At 39.5% G+C, this 6658-nt stretch overlaps 1 pseudogene; it reads left to right on the forward strand.

Annotated features, from left to right (window-relative positions):
- The window catches only part of LOC109845037, a 17795-nt pseudogene continuing 11774 nt past the window's right edge, over positions 638-6658 (forward strand).

The raw sequence follows: 6658 nt of genomic DNA on the forward strand, positions 1-6658 counted from the left end.
GTATTGAAAAAGCCTTGGGGGAGGGGGGATACTTGTAAGGAAATTGGGGGCTAGGAGCAATTTCCTCTTATTTTAAATAACACTTTCAATTTTTTTGTTCACATAACAATCACAATTTTCATAGATTTATAAGGAATTACCTTGATTATTTCAAAAGATTACACATGTATTTTAATACGATTATTTCGAATTTAGATCCTCTCTCGAAAAATAGTGAAGATACTATTACTTTTTATTACAATTGTTACTTTTTTAACTGAATAGTTATGTTTTGTTCTAAATCTAGTACTCACCGTATCCTAAAAAATTACACTCATCATTAACTTGAACTCAAGGAGAAATCATAATCATACACTATACAATCAATGATTATGATAAAATAGTGATCTCTTTATTATTTTTTTTTACGGAGCAGGCGATTGGAGCCCAGCATTTGGATCCTAGCCCAACATAAAGCTCTAATTTCAATCTTAAACATCTAATCAGTATGGATAAACTGACAATGATTTCTTAAAAAAAAATGGATGGAGATATGATTGAAGCAGAGGAAGCAACTAAAGCAAGTGGCACTCTCTCATTGGGTTTATGATATACCTACCCTATCCGATCAATGATAACCACTAGAGCACCCTGTTTATAAATTGTGTACATGCTATCTTTCTCATTTGTGAACATAAAGAGCGTAACATCTCCACAAACTTGTATTCGGCACTGCACTTCCAGGTCACTATACACCCAATCTAGTCTATTTCCTTCATTTTGTTCGCTACTTTTCTGACATTATGCGACCCTATGCTATTTCAAAAAGCTATTATTAAATCATCAAATTTTTTGTTCGCACAACTTTAGAATGTCTTGATAGATTTTATCAGAAACAGAAAACTATTTTCTTTTTCAGAATATTATCATGGACCTTGCATTTTATTTTTCTAAAATGATCTTATTTCTGTCATATATGCAGTGGAAAGTAAATTACAAATTTCCTCCCTCCAACCCATTTTTATCGGACCTGGCTGGAAAAAAAAAGATAGTAGCAAATTCTGAAAAAAATTTAGATAAAGGCTTGTTATTTCTACCTTATTAAGTGTTGGGACAAACCCGAGGCCCAATAGAGCAGGGTCGCAACAATAGTAGAGCAAAAGTAGAGATAAAAAGTTAGACACACAGATTTACGTGATTCAGTACTTGATTACCTTCATCCACGGGCAATGATAGAAGAATCCACTATGAGGAGAAAAACTATGGAGTTACAAAATCTCTCTCTTTACAAGAAGAAACTCTCTCTAATTTTTCTCTCTCACTCTTCTATATAAGAAGTTGTTTCTGGGATGATATTTCCTTAAGGATTTGGAGCCTATTTATAGGATTTTAAAAAACACTATGCATAATAAAATATTAATATTTTACTGTAGTAGTGGGCCCCACCATTTTTTTTTATTTTTCATTTTCAAAGTTGGTGGCTGGATAATTTAGCAAGTGGGCGGCTGAGGCTGCTGACAATCTCCCACTTGAAGATTTGATTGAGTATCAATTATATCTTCATACCATTCTTTCTATCTTGCCATCTTCATGTTGCTTGCGTCTCTGACAGACCACAGGAGGATCGACACCAAATAAATTTGTCAATATTAACTGCTTTTGTCAAAAAATCAGCTAGGTTGTCTTTGGTGTGAATTTTCTGCATATCCACTGTTCCTTCTTCCACTTTCTCACGAACGAAGTGATACTAAACTCGAATGTGTTTGGTCTTTGAATGAAAAGCTGGATTTCTTGCCAAATGCAAAGCACTCTGACTGTCACAAAATAGAGAAATCTTCTTTTGTTCATGGCCGAGTTCTTCCAGCACCATCTTCAACCACATCGCCTCTTTACTAGCTTGTGTAGCTGCTACATATTCTGCTTCTGTTGTTGAAGTAGTCACAACTGACTGCAGTTTTGAAACCCAGCTTACAGCTCCGCCAACAAGTGCAAACACATAGCCTGTGGTGGATTTTCTATTATCACGATCACCTGCATAATCAGAATCAACATATCCACTGACAATAAAATCAGATCCCCCATAACATAATGCAACATTTGAGGTTCCTTGAATGTATCTTAGAATCCTCTTTACAGCATTCCAATGCTCTTTACCAGGATTCGCCATGTATCGACTAACCACTCCCACTGCTTGTGCAATGTCTGGTCTTGTACAAATCATCGCGAACATTAAGCTTCCCACTGCTGATGCATACGGTACTCGAGACATCTCCATCCTCTCTTCTTCACTGCTAGGACTCATACTGGAGGATAACTTGAAATTAACAGGAAGTAGGGTAAAAATTGACTTACAATCTTGCATGTTAAAGCGTCGCAAGATTTTCTTCAAATAGTTCTTCTGAGAAAGCCAAATCTTCCTATTAACTCTGTCTCGGTAAATTTGCATCCCTAGAATCTTGTTTGCATATCCTAAATCTTTCATTTCAAATTCCCTAGCCAACTGAGCCTTTAATTCTTGAATACGATCTTTGTTGGGGCCTGCAACCAACATATCGTCAACATACAACAATTAGATAACAAAGTTATTTTCACCAAACCTCTTGAAATATGCACAAGGGTCTGAATTAAGTCTGTTGTATCCAAGGCTCATGATGAATGAACCAAATCTCTTGTACCAACACCTCGGCGCCTGCTTTAGACCGTACAGAGATTTGTTCAATCTGCAAACCAAGTTCTCTTTTTCTTTTTTCTTCAAAACCTTCTGGTTGGAGCACATAAATTTCTTCTTCAAGATCTCCATGAAGAAATGCTATTTTCACATCTAGTTGCTCTAGATGTAAGTCAAATATAGCGCTCATAACCAGGACAATTCAGACTGTTGTTAGTCGAACTACAGGAGAAAATATTTCATTAAAATCAATACCTTCTTTCCGAGTATATCCTTTTACCACCAATCTAGCACGATATCGCTCCACTTGATTATCGTCATTTCGCTTGATCTTGTAGACCCATTTGTTTCCAATGGTCTTTCTTCCTTATGGCAGTGACACAATTTCGCTTGATCTTGTAGACCCATTTGTTTCCAATGGTCTTTCTTCCTTATGGCAGTGACACAAGTTCTTAAGTCTTGTTCTTATGGAGAGCTTCAATTTCTTCCTGCATTGCTGCCATTCACAAAGATGCATCTGTGCCATTTATAGCTTCATGAAAAGTTGATGACTCTCCATCTTCTGTTAGAAGATAGTATGCAACATTACTCTCTGTAATATACTCCGAGTGCTAAATCGGCGGTCTTCTCTCACGAGTTGACCTTCGAGCTTCTGGAGCCTTGGACTCGACTGGTTCTTGTACATCATGCTCCGGTATTGCTTTAGAAGAATTCAGATTATCTTCTACCTGAACAACCACAGTTTCTGAGTCATTCCTCGAACTGCTTTCTTTTTCTTCACTTTGTAGTTGGTTCTCTATAAAGATAACATCTCTGCTGATGATAACCTTGCGAGTAGTGAGATCCCACAGGCGATACCCCTTTACTCCATCAGCATACCCCAAGAATATGCATTTTCTGGATTTTGAATACAGCTTTGTAATTTCTTGGGCATTGTACATTACGTACACTGGACTTCCAAATATATGGAGGTTAGAATAATCAGCTGGCTTGCCAGTCCACATCTCCATCGGCGTCTTCAATTGTATTGTAGTTGATGGAGATCGATTCACCACATAACAGGTGGTTTTTACTACTTCCGTCCAAAAGACTTTATCCAGATTTGCAGTTGCCAACATAACTCTTGTTCTTTCCAACAGAGTTCTGTTCATCCGCTCCGCCACTCCATTTTGTTGAGGAGTATAAGCCGTACTGAATTGTCTTTTGATGCCTTCATGTTTGCAGAATGCTAGGAATTCACCGTCTGTGTATTCTCCTCCATTATCTGACTTCAAGCACTTGATCTTCTTCTCAGATTCAAGCTCGACCCGCGCTTTGTAGGCTTTAAAGACCGAGAACACATCCACCTTCTTCTTGATAGGATACACCCAACATCTCCTGGAGTAATCATCAATAAAGGACACAAAGTACTTTGCTCCTCCTAAGAATGTAACTGGTGCTTGCCATACATCAGAATGAACCAGTTCCAGAATTGCCTTGCTTCTAGAACTCGATGTGTTGAACTTTAGCTGATGCTGCTTACTAGTAACACAATGCTCGCAGAATAGAAGAGCTACCGAATTAAGTCCAGGAAGCAGTTTCTGATCGGAGAGAATCTTCAAGCCTCGTTCTGACATGTGACCTAGTTTGTAATGCCATATCATGGTTTGTTCTTCTCCATGGCTGGTTGATGCCACATATGAATCAGCTTCCTGCATGGTTTCTCCCTTGAGCATGTACAGATTTGCAGCTATCTTTTCTCTTTTTATCACCACAAGCGCCCCTCTAACAGTCTTCATGATCCCATTTTTAATATGGGTCTTGCACCCGAGCTCATCTAATTATCCCAAAGATAATAGATTCTTCTTCAGGCCCTTCACGTATCGCACATCTTGAATGATGCGTATTGTACCATCAAACATTTTGATTTTGATAGTACCGATATCACAAATCTCTAAGGCATGATCATTCCCCATGAATACAGATCCTCCTGAGATAGGTTCATATTTGTGAAACCATTCTCTCCGGGAGGTCATGTGCCAGGAGGCTGCTGAATCAAGAAGCCAGACATCAGCAAATCTCTTTTTGCCTTCATCAATAATGGTTGCTCCACTGAATAGAATTTCACCATCGTCTGATGTGCTGACAACGCATCCTTGAGATGTTGATGGCTCTGAAGATTTTTTATCTCCATTCTTCTTATTGTGCCAACACTCCGATTTGACGTGCCCCTTTTTGCCACAGTTGTAGCATTTGATATTCTTCTTACTTCGTGATTTTGGTCTACCATGGGCATGACTCCCACTGGAGTCTCGTTCCGTTGATCTTCCTCTCGTTACCGACAAGGCCTCCGCTTGCTGCGAACTTGCCCGCCTGTCTTCCTTGTTCTTGCGCTGATTTTCTTCCTCCAGAACAGCGGCTGCAACGTCGTCGAAAACTAGATAGTCCTTGAGGACGTTGTTCGTCAGGTTGATGATGAGTTGATCATACGAGTCAGGAAAACTCTGGAGTAGAAGTTCTGCACGTTCATTCGCACCAACTGTATACCCCAACGTTGTGAGTTGGGAGAACAGTGTGTTTAGGGTGTTGATGTGGTCGGTCATCGATGTAGATTCTTCCATCCTCAGAGTGTAAAGTCTCCTTTTTAAGAAGATTTTGTTGTGCATAGATTTCGCCTCATATAGCTTTGTTAGAGTATCACAGATCTCCTTTGCTGTCTTCTTCTCCTCTATGCTTGACAGCACCCCGTCTGCTAATGCCAGATGGAGATTTGCAATAGCATTTTCATCTATCTCGTTCCACTTTTTATCATCTGTGATGTCGTCCGGCTTTGCACCGATGGCCGTCAGGCAATTATCTTTTCTCAAGATAGCCTTTATCTTCAACTTCCACAGTGAGAAATTACTCCCGTCGAATTTCTCGATCTTGAACTTCGCCGCCATTGCTTCTACCACGAACAGTAACTTCTTACTATTTCACGTAAATAGTACTGTATTTATGAACAGTAACCGTATCCGTGAATAGTATCGTACTTGTGAATAGTATCATATTTGTGAACAGTACCGTACTCGTGATTAGTACCGTCACTTTCAAAGGGTAAATAATAACCTAACTTATTTTTTTATGTGGATGATCCACCTTTGGTGGCAGCCACAGAGCATACGATAAGTAGATATATACAAGTACCCTAAGTTGGCTATGATACCACTTGTTGGGACAAACCCGGGGTCCAATAGAGCAGGGTCGTAGCAATAGTAGAGCAAAAGTAGAGATAAAAAGTTGGACACACAGATTTACGTGGTTCGGCACTTGATTGCCTACGTCCATGGGCAAAGATAGAAGAATCCACTATGAGGAGAAAAACTCTGGAGTTACAAAATCTCTCTCTTTACAAGGAGAAACTCTCTCTAATTTCTCTCTCTCACTCTTCTATATAAGAAGTTGTTTCTGGGATGATATTTCCTTAATGATTTGGAGCCTATTTATAGGATTTTGAAAAACACTATGCATAATAAAATATTAATATTTTACTGTAGCAGTGGGCCCCACCATTTTGTTTTATTTTCCATTTTCAAAGTTGGTGGCTGGATAATTTAGCATGTGGACGGCTGAGGCTGCTGACATTAAGTTGATTTATTTAATTATTAATTACAGAATTACACTACCTTTTTTCTAAGGAATTCTATATTCGCCACTGTGATAAAATCCAAAAACTTAAAAAACAGAGGCTTGCTATTGTTATACTAGCAAGCAAAATTGAAGTAGACCTTCTTGCAGGTGATCCAATGGACTTCACCCACGTCCTACTCCTATCTATCCTCACAACCCTACTACCAATCCCCACCGCCGGAAGGCACCACGGCCTGCCGCTCCCGATCAACCTCCTGCGGCCAACAACTGGCTCTGACCACCACCCGATCAATGGCTTATCATGCGAGAGCTGGCGGTTCGCTGTCGAAACCAACAACAAAAGGGATTGGAAAGTTCCAGGCGAGTGCGAGAGGTATGTAGGAAACTACATGCTTGGCGACC

This window comes from Asparagus officinalis, chromosome 6, assembly GCF_001876935.1.
Source record: "Asparagus officinalis chromosome 6, Aspof.V1, whole genome shotgun sequence".
Taxonomy (NCBI): Eukaryota; Viridiplantae; Streptophyta; class Magnoliopsida; order Asparagales; family Asparagaceae; genus Asparagus; species Asparagus officinalis.